Source organism: Bos taurus, chromosome 27, assembly GCF_002263795.3.
Source record: "Bos taurus isolate L1 Dominette 01449 registration number 42190680 breed Hereford chromosome 27, ARS-UCD2.0, whole genome shotgun sequence".
NCBI lineage: Eukaryota > Metazoa > Chordata > Mammalia > Artiodactyla > Bovidae > Bos > Bos taurus.
This window is the reverse complement of record NC_037354.1, coordinates 152,806-171,532: the sequence shown is the minus strand read 5'-3', so window position 1 is coordinate 171,532 and position 18,727 is coordinate 152,806. Positions and strand designations below refer to the sequence as shown.

General features: G+C 38.7%; 1 long non-coding RNA gene across 2 annotated transcripts in view; it reads right to left on the bottom strand.

Annotated features, from left to right (window-relative positions):
* Positions 1 to 18,727, bottom strand: part of LOC787624 (uncharacterized) — a 56,540-nt gene that overhangs the window by 4,857 nt on the left and 32,956 nt on the right. The window contains exons 4-5 of one of the 2 annotated variants that reach the window (XR_009493078.1): positions 6,941 to 7,052; positions 1,382 to 1,508 (exon numbers count right to left, since the gene is read on the bottom strand). This is a non-coding gene — a long non-coding RNA (uncharacterized lncRNA). Of the gene's footprint in view, positions 1 to 958; positions 1,509 to 6,940; positions 7,053 to 18,727 lie in introns of those variants that run through there. The other variant, XR_009493077.1, reaches the window with a different exon arrangement.

Below are 18,727 nucleotides of genomic sequence, written 5' to 3'. Positions count from 1 at the left end.
AGAATCTGTCTTTTGAAAAGATCTCTATTCGTGATTGTGTACACCTGAGATTACAGGAAATGCACAGCTTTGTGATAGGAAATGAAATCCACTGAGAACACTTCCCTTTCCACTTGCACACTGTCTCAGCCAGCTGGCAGGGAGCTGGGGGATTCTGGGACTTGATAGTGTGCTGTTATTTTAGGATCCTGTTGCAAAGCCAGTAAACTTCCCCAGGCAATCCAAGTCACCAGGTACTAAGTTATGCAGCAGGATGGTTTATGCATAGCTTTTCTCCTCTGGCAGTCAAACTCTGCACTTCCTGCACTATGCATTATTTATACTGAGTTTAAGGTGAACACTTCAAAAGTTGAAATGTGGTCATCGGTAACCCAGTTTAAAAAGCTAAAATGGTGAATTATTGATATTCACAGCTGGTAGGTGGACTGCTGCTGCTGCTGCTGCTAAGTCACTTCAGTCATGTCTGACTTCATGTGACCCCATAGATGGCAGTCCACCAGGCTCCCCCGTCCCTGGGATTCTCCAGGCAAGAATACTGGAGTCGGTTGCCATTTCTTTCTCCAATGCATGAAAATGAAAAGTGAAAAGTTAAAGTGAAGTCGCTCAGTCGTGTCCGACTCTTAGCGACCCCATGGACTGCAGCCTACCAGGCTCCTCCACCCATGGGATTTTCCAGGCAAAAGTACTGGAGTGGGGTGGACTAGATGTACTTGAATGAAGAGACCTTTCAGGTTGTATACACAAGACATGCTCAGAGAGGTTATGACAAAAAGTGAAAGGTCACAGCACATGGACACAGAGCCCACAAGCTCGAACCAGATGAGTGAGCAGATGAGCCTAATGCCTCTTGACCACGGTTACAAATGGTTTCACAGGTACCTGCCACCAGGGTACATTCAAGGTCATGCAACGGAACTGTGTTGCTTGATAAGAATGGATCTGTCACAGCTGCTGTTGATTTCTTTTTTAAAATTTTTAATTGGAGAATAATTGCTTTACAAAATTGTGATGGTTTCTGCCATCCATCAACATGAATCAGCCTGTGTCATACAGGCTCCCTGTGTCATACAGCAAATTCCCATTAGCTGTCTGTTTTACATATGGTAATGTATGTTTTCATGTCACCCTCTCAACTCATTCCACCCTCTCCTTTCCTCCTTGCATCTACAAATGTCGGTGTCTCCATTGTTACCCCACAAATAGGTTCATCAGTACCATCTTTCTAGATTTCATATATATGTGTTAATATATGATATCTGTCTTTCTCCTTCTGACTTAACTTCAATCTGCATAACAGGCTCCAGGTTCATACACCTCATTAGAATAGAATAGCAGAGTAATATTCCATTGTATACATGTACCAAAGGGCAGTGATACAAACCTTGATGGGCAAGGATCCTTCAGTTTGGGTTTTGGTTTCACATTTTCAGGGTAGTAATGGCAGTAATGGTCAGGAACCACGCTCTTCAAGTGGATATCCACATATTGAGCAGAATTGAGCTGAAACCCTAAAGTGGCAGAACAGGAGTGTCTGAGTAGTGCATCCATTTGGGACTTCCTTGGCAATGAAAGTGAAAAAGAACTAAAAAGCCTTTTGATGAAAGTTAAAGAGGAGAGTGAAAAAGTTGGCTTAAAGCTCAACATTCAGAAAATGAAGATCATGGCATCTGGTCCCATCACTTCATGGGAAATAGATGGGGAAACAGTGGAAACAGTGTCAGACTTTATTTTTTAGGGTTCCAAAATCACTGCAGATGGTGATTGCAGCCATGAAATTAAAAGACGCTTACTCCTTGGAAGGAAAGTTATGACCAACCTAGATAGCATATTCAAAAGCAGAGACATTACTTTGCCAACAAAGGTCCATCTAGTCAAGGCTATGGTTTTTCCAGTGGTCATGTATGGATGTGAGAGTTGGACTGTGAAGAAAGCTGAGCTCCAAAGAATTGATGCTTTTGAACTGTGGTGTTGGAGAAGACTCTTGAAAGTCCCTTGGACTGCAAGGAGATCCAACCAGTCCATTCTAAAGGAGATAAGCCCTGGGTGTTCTTTGGAAGGACTAACGCTAAAGCTGAAATTCCAATACTTTGGCCACCTCATGAGAAGAGTTGACTCATTGGAAAAGACTCCGATGCTGGGAGGGATTGGGGGCAGGAGAAGAAGGGGACGCCAGAGGATGAGATGGATGGATGGCATCACCAACTCGAAGGACATGAGTTTGAGTGAATTCCGGGAGTTGGTGATGGACAGGGAGGCCTGGCGAGCTGTGATTCATGGGGTCACAGAGTCGGACACGACTGAGCAACTGAAATGAACTGACAATGTTATCGCTTGCCACACATTTTTTTCTTTCTTCCTTAAGAAACTCAACTCAGTGGTTCTCAACCCTGGTTGTATAACAAACAGAACCATGTGGGAGCCTTTAACACATACCAACACTCAGGTCCCCTCCTGGTCCAATGAAATCAGAAGCATTACAATTAAGAAATCAGCATTCCCACAGGTCAAAGTGGGAGGAGTGGGTCCTATCTGTTCCCATGGTCTCATTGCAACTGAAGAAATACAGCCATTCCTTTATTCCCAGGCTACCTAGAAGGTAGAAGCAGCAGATGCTGCTGCTGCTGCTAAGTCACTTCAGTTGTGTCCGACTCTGTGCGACCCCATAGACGGCAGCCCACCAGGCTCCCCGGTCCCTGGGATTCTCCAGGCAAGAACACTGGAGTGGGTTGCCATTTCCTTCTCCAATGCATGAAAGTGAAAAGTCAAAGTGAAGTCGCTCAGGCGTGTCGGACCCTCAGAGACCCCATGGACTGCAGCCTTCCAGGCTCCTCCCTCCATGGGATTTTCCAGGCAAGAGTACTGGAGTGGGGTGTCATTGCCTTCTCTGTGTATGAAGCACACTGACAGTTTAAAAAAAAAGTTCAAAACTCAATTCTCTATGTTGATTGGGCATAAATTTTAACACTTTACTATCTTTCACAAATATGCTTAAAATAAGTATTTTCAGAAAGACAGTAGAGAACATACTCAGTCTTCAAATTGAACTTAAAGAGCTTGAATGATCCCATAAATCTGGAATTGATTGAACCAATATATTAAGAAGACAAATCAGAAAGATGCAGTCAAATGCATCACTGAAAATGTTTTTAAAGATTGAGAACTAGGTGTGTTGTGCATTATCACATTTATGACAGCACATCTGTGATTGGTCACCACTATGTCTTACCCCAGTTTTATTGCACAAGCATAAAGAATGAAATGATCCAACGGCAAATAATTCTCCATCTGGAGCCCAGGCTACTGAGGTAATAGGATGCTCATGAGGTTGAGAACTGTAGAGAGGATGGCTGTAACTCTCCCATACCTTATATTTACAGTCTTTGCCAGAAGATAAAATTAAATCATTGACAGAGTTCCAATCTACTTTTAAAATAATGCCATCATGAGCTTTCCACTGTAAAATTTTAGCATTTGGTTGAAGTGGTTTAATGATCAGCTGTTTGTCTGCTGTATAAAGAGCCTTTTCTGAATCAGGGCCCCATGCTACCGAATACACTGGTGTTCCTTGATGAGCTAAAGTATATCTTAGCATTTCAGTCTTTGACCATATTTTTATTTGTCCATCTTCTCCAAATGTAACTAATGCTGTTCCTTCATAATTCCATCGTCCTGCAGCAGATGCCCACTGCTTAATCAGAAGAGGGTGTCAAGCGCTTTAGCAAAAGCCCTTATGGAGAGCTAGCAATTGCACTGAGTGCTGCTTCCAGCTTCCCAGACTCCTTTAGGTTTACAGTTACTGTGGGGAGTGAATAAGATCATGAGTGTCAAAGCTTTGTTAAAAATGTAAATCTTTAAACAAAGCCTGGGTGATATGGTACAGCAGCAGCAGAAAAGTTATGACCAACCTAGACAGCATATTAAAAAGCAAATACATTACTTTGCTAACAAAAGTCTGTCTAGTAAAAGTTATCATTTTTCCAGTAGCCATGTATGGATGTGAGAGTTGGACTATAAAGAAAGCTGAGCACCGAAGAATTGATGCTTTTGAACTGTGGTGTTGGAGAAGACTCTTGAGAGTCAGAAAGGAGACAGAAAGGACATCCAACCAGTCAATCCTAAAGGAAATAAGTCCTGAGTACTCATTGGAAGGACTGATGCTGAAGCTGAAACTCTACTACTTTGGCCACCTGATGCAAAGAACTGACTCATTTGAAAAGACCCTGATGCTGGGAAAGATTGAAGGTGGGAGGAGAAGGGGATGACAGAGGATGAGATGGTTGGATTGCATCACTGACTCAATGGACATGAGTCTGAGTAAACTCTGGCAGTTGGTGATGGACAGGGAGGCCTGCAGCACTGCAGTCCGTGGGGTCTCAAAGAGTCAGACACAACTGAGCGATTGAACTGAACTGAACTGACCAGCAAAAAAAAAAAAGATTTTTTAAAAAAGACTCTCAGGTTCTTCTAAGATGACTGAAATGTGTGACCAAGATTGAGAATGACTACTTGCGTTATAACTTGCATTATAACTGATTTGTGTTATACTTAGCACTTACTTTTTTAAGATTTTTGTTTTGATATGGACCATTTTATTTTTAAAGTCTATTGAATTTTCTACAGTACTGTTTCTGTTTTATGTTTTGGCTTTTTTTTTTCTTTTTCTTTTTCTTTTTGGCCACAAGGCATGTGGGATCTTAGTTCCCCAACCAGGGACCAAACCTGCAACTCCTGCATTGGAAGGCAAAGTCCTAACCACTGGACCACCAGGGAAGTCCCTGTTTTTAGCACTTATGATTAGAAAGTTATAATAGACTCCTTTGAAAATTTTTGGAGCTCATGTACAGGATAGATAGTCAGTGTCATATCTCTTTACTGTTGTAAATGGCACTGTGCAAGGCTCTTGTTTCCTTATATTTCCCCTTCTTCCATTACAATCCCCCAGAGACATCTATTTATTGGTAATGTGTTAAATATACATTCGTCTCTTGTAATGTTGTTTCATGTCTATCTGCTTTGACTAAATAAATGATAGTGTCTTAAATCAACTTCTGTTTTCTACTTTTCTCACTCAGTGTTACATTTCTGAGAAGTACCCTTGTACTGAGCTGTTGTTTCATTCTTCTGTATAACATTCCATTGCTTTCCTCATTTCCTGCCCTGGAGTACCTAGGTTACCTCTGACAACAGTGAACTTTCTAACAGGGGAAATAGAATTTTCTATACAGGGGAACAAAGCCCTCCCATCTACATCTCCCCCTGCCTCATAAGCCTTCAAAGAAGAAGGAATGAAGACTTATTCCTGATTCTATTCAATCAGTTTGTACAGTCTCTGAGGAAAGTGAACATTCCATATGGATGAGGGCTGTAAATTCAAAAAACAACTCACAAAATGATGCTTCTATTTCCTGAAAGATCTGATTCCAAGTTTCCTGTCACTACATAAGTGTCATGTTAAGTTTTTAAAAAAGGTAATTTTTCAAAACCAGAATGAGCTCTTCAAAAGAAAAAAAGAAAAAAAAGTCCAAAATTAAGTTCTCAGCCTTAGTCAACTGGTATAAAGTTCCAAAAATACATTTAAAGGCTTAATGGCTGAGAGCAATCTGATTTTATAAAACACTAGAGCTTCCTACAAGTTGTGGCTTAAATGTAAGCTGAGTGTAGAAGGACAGACTGGTATGCATTATAAAAAGCAAGGTCAAAAACCACAGGAACGAAAATCCAAATGGAGTCAATAAAATATGACTTGGGCACCAACATCTGCCAGAAAGTCTGCAACGTCAGATGGCAATGCCAGTCCGGGTACTTTCCCTGAACTAACCTCATGTGTCTCACACAGATGACTGCAGAAAAGACTGGGGAAGTCCACCCAAGTACTTGGAGACCAGCCTACTAGCCTTCCTCATTATCCCAAACTCTGAAATGCCATTTACATAAATCATGTAGATTTGATTACTAATATAATTAGATTTTGGTAATGCTTTCCTTGTGGGTTTTATGTGTGTGTATTTTCCCCAAAATAATAACAGAATGAAATTATAGCTCCTCGAGTCAAAGAAAAATTTCTTTGTTCTAAATGGAAACATATTTCTAGGAGACAAAGACCATACAGGTGTTTATAATTTGGGGAGAGAGACAATTAATTTTCCTCCTTAATTTTGTCGCAGTACACAGATAACTAAAAGAGAAAGAAATAAGACAGACTGCTTTCCTACATTAAGAACAAATGTACTAAAATTCTGCCAATGTACAGAAAATGGCAGGATGTTGGGGGAACCTCCGAAAGGAGACTAACATGTTCCTTCTGTCCTCACAGACAATGCCATCTTTGGTGACGGACTCACAGCCAGGTGAGTCCCATGAAGGTTGGAATCCCGACCAGCAGGGCTGATTGTGGCTTTCCTTGAGCATTCAGATATGAGAAAACCTATTCTCCTCCAAAGAACTGAGCCAAGTGAACTAAGCTGAGTACATGTCCCTCCCAGAATGGAAAGCATCTCTTTTAACTTCAGTGTCCAAATGAAAACACATATTTAGCTGTGTGTGAAAGCTGGAAAATAAATTAAAACTAAAAAGATATTTGTTGTTTTTCTCATGGATAATTAGAATCAAAAAGAATTCTTTAGGATTAGAATTTTAAAAGACATAGAATTTGAAAGCCTCCCTATGTCTTTGCTCTTATTTTGGGGTCCATGAGACACATGCAAACATGTTTCCAGTTCTAACGGGGAAGGGGTGTTCTCTAAATCCAGTTTTCACCTGTTTTCAAGAATAAGGCAGAGGCATGTTCATTAACCCCACTGCGTCCCAGGCTGTGGAGTAAGATGCTGCGTGGTTACACGTCTCTAATTAGCACACCAACTTTAAAGTCAGCTTCAAAAACACAAACATGTCATTTTTAAATCTGAGCTCTAAATATTTAGGAACAAAGCCTGTGCCTCACCTCCTCCACATGTCACAGCGCAGGGAAAGAAGTCAGTTTGTCTCCACTGATGGCCGATCGGCTGGTAGAAGAAGAACTGGACCACGCTGTCCTTGGTCACAGTGTACCTGGTCTGGACAGAGAGAACTGTGATAACATATCTGCATGCAATGAAACGGTGCCTTCCACATCTTTCAACATGAGCTGAATACAAGTCAACTAGGTAGATAAATGCATCTATCACAACACACTCTCGTACATGAAGATTCCCAGAATGTTAAGATGTGATAGAATTTCAATTAAATTTGTCATAAACGGGATTTCAGAAGATCTTCAACCATTCTCCCTGGAGTCATTTTTCCAGGTAATTCCATGCTTGTGAATGAGTTCACAAAAATGTAGGCAGACTTTTTTTTTTTTAATTTATTGGCATATAGTTGCTTTATAATGTTGTTAGTTTCTACCATACAGCAAAGTAAATCAGCCATTTGTATGCATATATCCCCTGTTTTGGAATTCTTTCCCATTTAGGTCATCACAGAGAACTGAGTACAGTTCTCTGTGCTATATAGTAAGTTCCTATTAGTTATCTATTTTATACATCAGATCAGATCAGTCACTCAGTCATGTCTGACTCTTTGCAACCCCATGAATCACAGCATGCCAGGCCTCCCTGTCCATCACCAACTCCCGGAGTTCACTCAGACTCACGTCCATAGAGTCACTGATTCCATCCAGCCATCTCATCTCTGTCGTCCCCTTCTCCTCCTGCCCCCAATCCCTCCCAGCATCAGAGTCTTTTCCAATGAGTCAACTCTTCGCATGAGGTGGCCAAAGTACTGGAGTTTCAGCTTTAGCATCATTCCTTCCAAAGAAATCCCAGGGCTGATCTCTTTCAGAATGGACTGGTTGGATCTCCTTGCAGTCCAAGGGACTCTCAAGAGTCTTCTGCAACACCACACTTCAAAAGCATCAATTCTTCAGCGCTCAGCCTTCTTCACAGTCCAACTCTCACATCCATACATGACCACAGGAAAGACCATAGCCTTGATTAGATGGATCTTTGTTGGCAAAGTAATGTCTCTGCTTTTGAATATGCTATCTAGGTTGGTCATAACTTTCCCTCCAAGGAGTAAGTGTCTTTTACTTTCATGGCTGCAGTCACCATCTGTAGTGATTTTGGAGCCCAGAAAAATAAAGTCTGACACTGTTTCCACTGTTTCCCCATCTATTTCCCATGAAGTGGTGGGACCGGATGCCATGATCTTTGTTTTCTGAATATTAAGCTTTAAGCCAACTTTTTCACTCTCTACTTTCACTTTCATCAAGAGGCTTTTGAGTTCCTCTTCACTTTCTGCCATAAGGGTGGTGTCATCTGCATATCTGAGGTTATTGATATTTCTCCTGGCAATCTTGATTCCAGCTTGTGTTTCTTACAGTCCAGCGTTTCTCATGATGTACTCTGCATATAAGTTAAATAAACAGGGTGACAATAAACAGCCTTGACGAACTCCTTTTCCTATTTGGAACCAGTCTGTTGTTCCATGTCCAGTTCTAACTGTTGCTTCCTGACCTGCATACAAATTTCTGAAGAGGGAGATCAGGTGGTCTGGTATTCCCATCTCTTTCAGAATTTTCCACAGTTTATTGTGATCCACACAGTCAAAGGCTTTGGCATAGTCAATAAAGCAGAAAGAGATGTTTTTCTGGAACTCTCTTGCTTTTCCTATGATCCAGCAGATGTTGGCAATTTGATCTCTGGTTCCTCTGACTTTTCTAAAACCAGCTTGAACATCTGGAAGTTCACGGTTCACATATTGCTGAAGCCTGGCTTGGAGAATTTTGAGCATTACTTTACTAGCCTGTGAGATGAGTGCAATTGTACGGTACTTTGAGCATTCTTTGTCATTGTCTTTCTTTGGGATTGGAACAAAAACTGACCTTTTCCAGTCCTGTGGCCACTGCTGAGTTTTCCAAATTTGCTGGCATATTGAGTGCAGCACTTTCACAGCATCATCTTTCAGGATTTGGAATAGCTGAACTGGAATTCCATCACCTCCACTAGCTTTGTTCGTAGTGATGCTTCTTAAGGCCCACTTGACTTCACATTCCAGGATGTCTGGCTCTAGGTGAGTGATCACACCATCGTGATTATCTGGGTCGTGAAGATCTTTTTTGTACAGGTCTTCTGTGTATTCTTGCCATCTCTTCTTAATATCTTGTGCTTCTGTTAGGTCCATACCATTTCTGTCCTTTATCGAGCTCATCTTTGCATGAAATGTTCCTTTGGTATCTCTGATTTTCTTGAAGAGATCCCTAGTCTTTCCCATTCTGTTGTTTTCCTCTATTTCTTTGCATTGATCGCTGAGGAAGGCTTTCTTATCTCTCCTTGCTATTCTTGGGAAGTCTGCATTCAGATGCATATATCTTTCCTTTTCTCCTTTGCTTTTCGCTTCTCTTCTTTTCACAGCTATTTGTAAGGCCTCCCCAGACAGCCATTTTGCTTTTTTGCATTTCTTTTCCATGGGGATGGTCTTGATCCCTGTCTCCTGTACAATGTCATGAACCTCATTCCATAGTTCATCAGGCACTCTATCTATCAGATCTAGGCCCTTAAATCTATTTCTCACTTCCACTGTATAATCATAAGGGATTTGATTCAGGTCATACCTGAATGGTCTACTGGTTTTCCCTACTTTCTTCAATCTGAGTCTGAATTTGGCAATAAGGAGTTCATGGTCTGAGCCACAGTCAGCTCCTGGTCTTGTTTTTGCTGACTGTATAGAGCTTCTCCATCTTTGGCTGCAAAGAATATAATCAATCTGATTTCAGTGTTGACCATCTGGTGATGTCCATGTATAGAGTCTTCTCTTGTGTTGTTGGAAGAGGGTGTTTGTTATGACCAGTGCATTTTCTTGGCAAAACTCTATTAGTCTTTGCCCTGCTTCATTCCGTATTCCAAGGCCAAATTTGCCTGTTACTCCAGGTGTTTCTTGACTTCCTACTTTTGCATTCCAGTCCCCTATAATGAAGAAGACATCTTTTTTGGGTGTTAGTTCTAAAAGGTCTTATAGGTCTTCATAGAACCGTTCAACTTCAGCTTCTTCAGTGTTACTGGTTGGGGCATAGACTTGCATTACTGTGATATTGAATGGTTTGCCTTGGAAACGAACAGAGATCATTCTGTCATTTTTGAGATTGCATCCAAGTACTGCATTTCGGACTCTTTTGTTGACCATGATGGCCACTCCATTTCTTCTGAGGGATTCCTGCCCACAGTAGTAGATATAATGGTCATCTGAGTTAAATTCACCCATTCCAGTCCATTTCAGTTCGCTGATTCCCAGAATGTTGACATTCACTCTTGCCATCTCTTGTTTGACTACTTCCAATTTGCCTTGATTCATGGACCTGACATTCCAGGTTCCTATGCAATATTGCTCTTTACAGCATTGGACCTTGCTTCTATCACCAGTCACATCCACAGCTGGGTATTGTCTTTGCTTTGGCTCCATCCCTTCATTCTTTCTGGAGTTATTTCTCCACTGATCTCCAGTAGCATATTGGGCACCTACTGACCTGGGGAGTTTCTCTTTCAGTGTCCTATCATTTTGCCTTTTCATACTGTTCATGGGGTTTTCAAGGCAAGAATACTGAAGTGGTTTGCCATTCCCTTCTCCAGTGGACCACATTCTGTCAAGTGTCAACCCCAGTCTTGCAATTCATCCCACCTCCTCTTCCCTGCTTGGTATCTATAAGTATGTTCTCTACATCCATGTATTCCTTCTTTGCAAATAAGTTCATCTGTAGCAATTTTTTCAGAGTTTTTAGTTTGTTTAACATTTTTTCTTCCTCATACATATGATTTTAATTTCTATGAGAACAGGAACTGAGATGTAATCTGGGTTTGCTTACAACATGGCACATAATTAGGAATCTTACATTTTTAGTAACAACATCCCTAAGCATCTTTTAGCAGATCCTTCTGAAAACACAATTACAGAAACTCAAAACATACACAAATCCACAGTGTTTGCACATGAGCCTTTCTGCATCTAGTTAACAGAGAGAAGGTGCACCACTGAGTGTGAGAAGGCACTTTCAGGTTATTTTATTTCAGCAAGTCCTCTCCCTTCTTTCTTTTCTTCTCTACTGATTGAACAAATAAGTGAATTGAGGAAAAGTCTGGAATGCAACACAAAGAGAAAAATAGAGGGAAAACAAAGATTAAGCTTGTGGGCAACAGAACCAGAAATGCCAGTATTACATGGAGTTAAAGAGAAAGAACAGAGGGACTTCCCTGGTGGTCTAGTGATTAAGACTCTGTGCTTCCACTGCAAGGGGTGCAGGTTCGATCCCAGGTCAGGGAACTAAGATCCCATGAGCTGTGCAATGTGGGAAAGACAGAGTGCTCAGTCTAAAAATATTCATAAAGTTCTGAGCAGACATAAAAAATGCAACAACAAGGACAAAGAGAAATTCTAAAAGTTATCAGAAAAAAGATGATTCCCTACAAAGAAGTGAGAATCAGAATGGCATCATATTTCTCATAGGCAATAATGGATACAAGAAAACAAACACCTTTAACATGATAAGGGCCAATAGTTTTTAATCTAGAATTCTACAACCAAATTATTCACTACCAATCAATGATCAGTTGTCAACTTATAAACAATCTAAGATCAAATTAACAGTCAGTAATCAGTGAAATGAAGTTTTTCTCAGAGACAAAATGACAGAAACTTGACCAAAGACTAGAAAAATAAACTACTTAAGGGTATACTGAAAAAAGAACAAATATAAATGCATGAGAAAGTAATGAGATGCAGGAAGCAGTAATGATGAAATGATCAGTAAAACTTATTAGTAAATATAAATAAGAATTGGCTGAAAGAAAGAAAAACACCAATACAGTATACTAACGCATATATATGGAATTTAGAAACATGGTAACAGTAACCCTGTATACGAGACAGCAAAAGAGACACTGATGTATAGAACAGTCTTTTGGACTCTGTGGGAGAGGGAGAGGGTGGGATGATTTGGGAGAATGGCATTGAAACATATATAATATCATATATGAAATGAGTCTCCAGTCCAGGTTCGATGCACAATACTGGATGCTTGGGGCTGGTGCACTCGGATGATCCAGAGGGGATGGTACAGGGAGGGAGGAGGGAAGAGGGTTCAGGATGGGGAACACGTGTATACTTGTGGTAGATTCATGTTGATATATGGCAAAACCAATACAATATTGTAGAGTTAAAAAATAAAATAAAATTAAAAAAAAAAGAATTGACTGAAAAAGAACAGTGTGTTGTACTTACTTATAAAACAGAAAAAAAGGTGTAAAATTATCAAATGAAAAATTCCAGACAGGAGATATGTGTGGAAGAAGGGAGAGTTAAAGGGATGGGATGAGGTTACAGAGGCAGAAAAGACTTCTAAGGAATTTAAGAAGTTAAGAGTTTTTTTAGATTCACGAAGTACCATGAAGCTCAAGCAGAAGAAAGTCACTAATTACATCATAGTTAAATTGATGAAAAACCAAGAGAAAATGGTTGAAAACAGACAAATAAGACACATTACCTTCTAAGGGACAAAAATAAGTCTGACAGCTGATGTCTCAACAGAATAAATGGAAGCCAGGAGACAGTGGAGAGATATCTTCAAGAAAGAGTTTCACAATGACAAAAAGGTCAAGTCACTACAAGAGCGAATGATTCTAAAAGTTAGTGTACCTAAACACCAAGCTTCAAAATACATAATTCACAAGTGGACAGACCTCCACAGTCATAGTGGTAGTTTTATCAGGTGTCACGTGGTAACAGAATAAGGAGATAAAATTCAGTAAGGCTATAATTTTGAATAAAACCATTAATAAACATGACCTAATTAATATATGTAGAACACTGTGCCCAACAACAGAAGACTACATATCATACTCTTCCAAAATTTACCACAAATTGTTTTCACAAATTTCAAAACATTGAAATGATATAATGTTCTCTGACTACAGTAGAATTAAGGTATAAAATGATGTGATTTCTTGAAAATTCTGACATACTTGGACACTACACTTGTAAATATACTATAAGTCAAATAATATATCACTATGAAAATTATAATACAATTTAACTGAATGATGAAGGAAAAGATTTCATATTAAGCTTTGTGGAATGAAATTTAAGGCATGCTTTGAGAGAAATTTATAGAGTTAAAATTGTATGTTATGGAAAAATTGGATGAAAAATAACTGATCTAACCATCCATTTCAAAAAGTTGGAAAAAGAAAAGCATATTGAATCCAGAGAAAGTACAGAGATGGTAATAATAAAGACAAGAGCAGACATTAATGATATGAGAATGAAATTACATATTAGTGCCTTATAAAGCCAAACAGTGCTTCTCTGAAAAGTTTAACAAAATTGATAGCCCTCCAACATGAACAATTAAAGGAAAAAAACAAAAATAGGGACAAATAATGAATATTAGGAATGAGACTCACCACAGATTCTCTACATAATGGAAGAAATAAGACAATACTATAAAAAAAAATCTATGTCAATAACTTTCAAAAAGCTAGTTGAAATAGACAGGTTCCTTGAAACAAAACTGACACATAAAGAAATCAAACATCTAATTAATTAGATAACAGCAAACTTGCACAAACTGTTACAGAATAGAGGAAGTATTTCTCAATGTATTTTGTAAAGCTAGCATAAAATTAACACCAAGATCTGACAAAGACATTACAAGGAAAAAACTCACCTCTCCTGGACATAAATACCAAAAAATAATCATAAATAAAAATAATTTAAAATCATAACTAGTAATATATAAAAGGGTAACCCTTTTTTTAATGATAAAATAACAAATACTTGTAAGTAAATACTGACAATAAATTCTAATAAAAAATAATGACCAATAAAGTTTATTATGGGAAGGTAAGATCAGTTTAACATCCTCAAATCAATGTAGTTCACTATATTAAAAGGAAAGAAAGAAAAAAACATAATCATTACTTCTATTGAACATTGTACTAAATGTCCTAAGTAATGCAAGAAAGCTCCAATACTTGCCACCTGATGCGAAGAGCCAACTCATTGGAAAAGAACCTGATACTGGGAAAGACTGAGGGCAGGAGGTAAAGAGGGTGGCAGAGGATGAGATGGTTAGATAGCATCACTGACTCAGTGGACATGAATCTCAGCAAACTTCACGAAATAGGGAAGGACAGGGAAGCCTGGCATGCTGCATGCAGTCATGGGGTCTCAAAGAGTAGGACATGACTTAGAGAGTGAGCAATAACAACAATGCAAGAAAATTTCTTTAAAGTACACAACAATTGGAAAAGAAGAAACCAAACTCATTATTTGTGGGTGTCATAATTGTGCATGTACATACTCCAAAGAATTCACAAACTATTGGTATTAACATGTGAATGCAATGAAAATATAATGTCAGTATACAGAAACCAATTAGATTTTCATTCTCCAGCAGAAAACAAATAGAAAAAATTTTAAAACATTTACAATAGCATCAAAATAATAATCAAATATTTGGAATTTCATTAAAGATATGCAAAACATACACACTGAAAATTATAACCATTATTGAGAAGACAAAAGAACTAAATAAAGGGATGAATATACCATATTTATGGACTGGAAGACAATATAGGAAGGTGAATTTTCTCCAAATTGACCTACAGATTCAAAGCAATTCAAATAAAAATCAGCAGAATAAAAATTTAGGAGCATATTTCAAAGTTAACATGGAAAGGGAAGGAGGCAAGAATATTAAAGATAATCTTCAAGAACAAAGCTGAAGAAATTACACTGCCAGATATAGACTTGTTCTAATGTTACAGTAATTAAGTCACAATGGTATTGCTGCATAGAGATGAATAGGTCAGAAGAGAGTGTAAAAATCGAGCCCCACATATATAGTTTGGAATTTAAGATAGATATGGAAAGGATTGTCTTTTCCACCTAATGGTTTTGGCTCAGCTGGATAGTCATGGGGGAAAAGATACTGATTCTACTTCACCCACAAGTATCAATTCTAGTTGTATTATAGCTCTCAGTGTGAAAGGTAAAATAGTAATGTTTCTAGACAAAAATATACAAGAATATTTTTATGATCCAGAATAAAGCAAAGATTTTCTAGCCAGGATACAAATAGCTTACACATAAAGTTTAAAATTAACAACCTATAGCACAACAAAATTAAGAATTTCTGTACGGGGACTGGTAGCCATAAATACATTTAATGGAGAAAAAAGTTGAAAATGAATTAAGAATTTAACTCTAGAAATTAGAAATACAATACCAAGATAAAACCCATGTAAAGAGAAAAGAAACAAAAACTAAAATTTACATGAATAGAATTCTTTATAAACTCTGAGAGTTAACAAGACTAAAGTCTAGTTCTTAGATACCTCAGAGACAAGCCTTTGGATGGTTTGAACAAACAAAAATTAGACAAGGAACCAGAGAACACATTTAGGAATGAAACAGACATAGGTACAGGTGAGTTTTTTGTGTTGCTGTTTTGTTTTGTTTTAGTGATAAAGGAAGGTTATGATTACATTTCAAAAGTTAAATTTGAAAAATTAGATGAATTGGACACTTTTTAAGAAATAATAAATTGCAAATGTTTCTACCTCTGTGATTCACGGCACACGTTTAAAATGAGATGGAATTCTGGCTGAGAGGAATGATGAGATAGGTAGATTTTATTTTCTGTTAGACACTGAACTCTATCCCCCACAAAAAGTTATATTGAAGTTCAAACTCACAGAACCTCAGAAATGATCTTATTTGGAAATAGGGTTTTTGCAGGTCTAGTCAAGCTAAGATGAGGTCATTAGGATGGGCCCAACCCAGTGTGACTGGTGTCCTTATGTTACCGACCAGGGTTCTTGGCCTCCTTGATCAATAGAAATTGATCAGAGGCCAGATAATAAATTCAGGCGAGAATTTGTTGCAGCTCCTTCTGCAGTGCTGGGAGAGAGAACAAACAACAGATTCCCTTGCGCCCTGAGGGGGCGAGAAGCAATCCTTAAATGGGGTGAGGGTAGGGGTGTGTTCAGGGGGTCAGACTGGAGGGGTGACTTAGGTGGTTTGTCCACCCCTTAGGTAGTGGATGTGCAGGGGGCATGCTCAGTACTCTGCCTTGTTCCCAACACCCAGTTTTGTTCCTGACACCCAGTTTTGCTCCAGGCTCTTCAAAAGTGGCAGTTGGGCTTTTCAGTCTCTTTGGATCTTTTGTCCAGAATCTGCCCCAACTGTGCATGCACACAGTTATTTTTAGCCCCATGTAATTTATTTGTATTTTGTCACATGAGAGGTGTGTCCAGGTGCAATCATTGCAGTGAAAGGTTCCAGGTCCCAGCCTGTCTCACTTATATAAACTGAGACATTTGGGCACAGATGTGGACATGGACAGAGGGAAAGTGGTGTAAAGAAAAGGTAGGAAAGCTGAGGATTCAAGAAGCGAAGATAGTGTTTTGCCTATGTTCTCCTCTAGGAGTTTTATAGTTTCTGGTCTTACATTGAGATCTTTAACCCATTTTGAGTTTATTTTTGTGTATGGTGTTAGAAAGTGGTCTAGTTTCATTCTTTTACAAGTGGTTGACCAGTTTTCCCAGCACCACTTGTTAAAGAGATTGTCTTTAATCCATTGTATATTCTTGCCTCCTTTGTCAAAGATAAGGTGTTCATATGTGCGTGGATTTATCTCTGGGCTTTCTATTTTGTTCCATTGATCTATATTTCTGTCTTTGTGCCAGTACCATACTGTCTTGATAACTGTGGCTTTGTAATAGAGCCTGAAGTCAGGTAGGTTGATTCCTCCAGTTCCATTCTTCTTTCTCAAGATAGCTTTGGCTATTCGAGGTTTTTTGTATTTCCATGCAAATTGTGAAATTATTTGTTCTAGCTCTGTGAAGAATACCATTGGTAGCTTGATAGGGATTGCATTGAATCTATAAATTGCTTTGGGTAGTATACTCATTTTCACTATATTGATTCTTCCAATCCATGAACATGGTATATTTCTCCATCTATTAGTGTCCTCTTTGATTTCTTTCACCAGTGTTTTATAGTTTTCTATATATAGGTCTTTAGTTTCTTTAGGTAGATATATCCCTAAGTATTTTATTCTTTCCGTTGCAATGGTGAACGGAATTGTTTCCTTAATTTCTTTCTGTTTTCTCATTATTAGTGTATAGGAATGCAAGGGATTTCTGTGTGTTGATTTTATATCCTGCAACTTTATTATAATCATTGATTAGTTCTAGTAATTTTCTGGTGGAGTCTTTAGGGTTTTCTATGTAGAGGATCATGTCATCTGCAAATAGTGAGAGTTTTACTTCTTCTTTTCCAATTTGGATTCCTTTTATTTCTTTTTCTGCTCTGATTGCTGTGGCCAAAACTTCTAAAACTATGTTGAATAGTAATGGTGAAAGTGGGCACCCTTGTCTTGTTCCTGACTTTAGAGGAAATGCTTTCAATTTTTCACCATTGAGGATAATGTTTGCTGTGGGTTTGTCATATATAGCTTTTAAGAACATAGGCAAAACACTCTCCGACATACATCACAGCAGGATCCTCTATGACCCACCTCCCAGAATATTGGAAATAAAAGCAAAAATAAACAAATGGGACCTAATTAAACTTAAAAGCTTCTGCACAACAAAGGAAACTATTAGCAAGCTGAAAAGGCAGCCTTCAGAATGGGAGAAAATAATAGCAAATGAAGCAACTGACAAACAACTAATCTCAAAAATATACAAGCAACTCCTACAGCTCAACTCCAGAAAAATAAATGACCCAATCAAAAAATGGGCCAAAGAACTAAATAGACATTTCTCCAAAGAAGACATACAGATGGCTAACAAATGCATGAAAAGATGCTCCACAGCACTCATTATCAGAGAAATGCAAATCAAAACCACTATGAGGTACCATTTCACGCCAGTCAGAATGGCTGTGATCCAAAAGTCAACAAGCAATAAATGCCAGAGAGAGTGTGGAGAAAAGGGAACCCTCTTACACTGTTGGTGGGAATGCAAACTAGTACAGCCACTATGGAGAACAGTGTGGAGATTCCTTAAAAAGCTGGAAATAGAACTGCCTTATGATCCAGCAATCCCACTGCTGGGCATACACACTGAGGAAACCAGAATTGAAAGAGACACATGTACCCCAATGTTCATTGCAGCACTGTTTATAATAGCCAGGACATGGAAGCAACCTAGATGCCCATCAGCAGATGAATGGATAAGAAAGCTGTGGTACATATACACAATGGAGTATTACTCAGCCATTAAAAAGAATACATTTGAATCAGTTCTAATGAGATGGATGAAACTGGAACCTATTATACAGAGTGAAGTAATCCAGAAAGAAAAACATCAATACAGTATACTAACGCATATATATGGAATTTAGAAAGATGGTAACAATAACCCTGTGTACGAGACAGCAAAAGAGACACTGATGTATAGATCAGTCTTATGGACTCTGTAGGAGAGGGAGAGGGTGGGGAGATTTGGGAGAATGGCATTGAAACATGTGTAATATCATGTATGAAACGAGTCACCAGTCCAGGTTCGATGCATGATACTGGATGCTTGGGGCTGGTGCACTGGGACAACCCAGAGGGATGGTATGGGGAGGGAGGAGGGAGGAGGGTTCAGGATGGGGAACACAGGTATACCTGTGGCAGATTCATTTCGATATTTGGCAAAACTAATACAATATTGTAAAGTTTAAAAATAAAATTAAAAAAAAAAAAGAA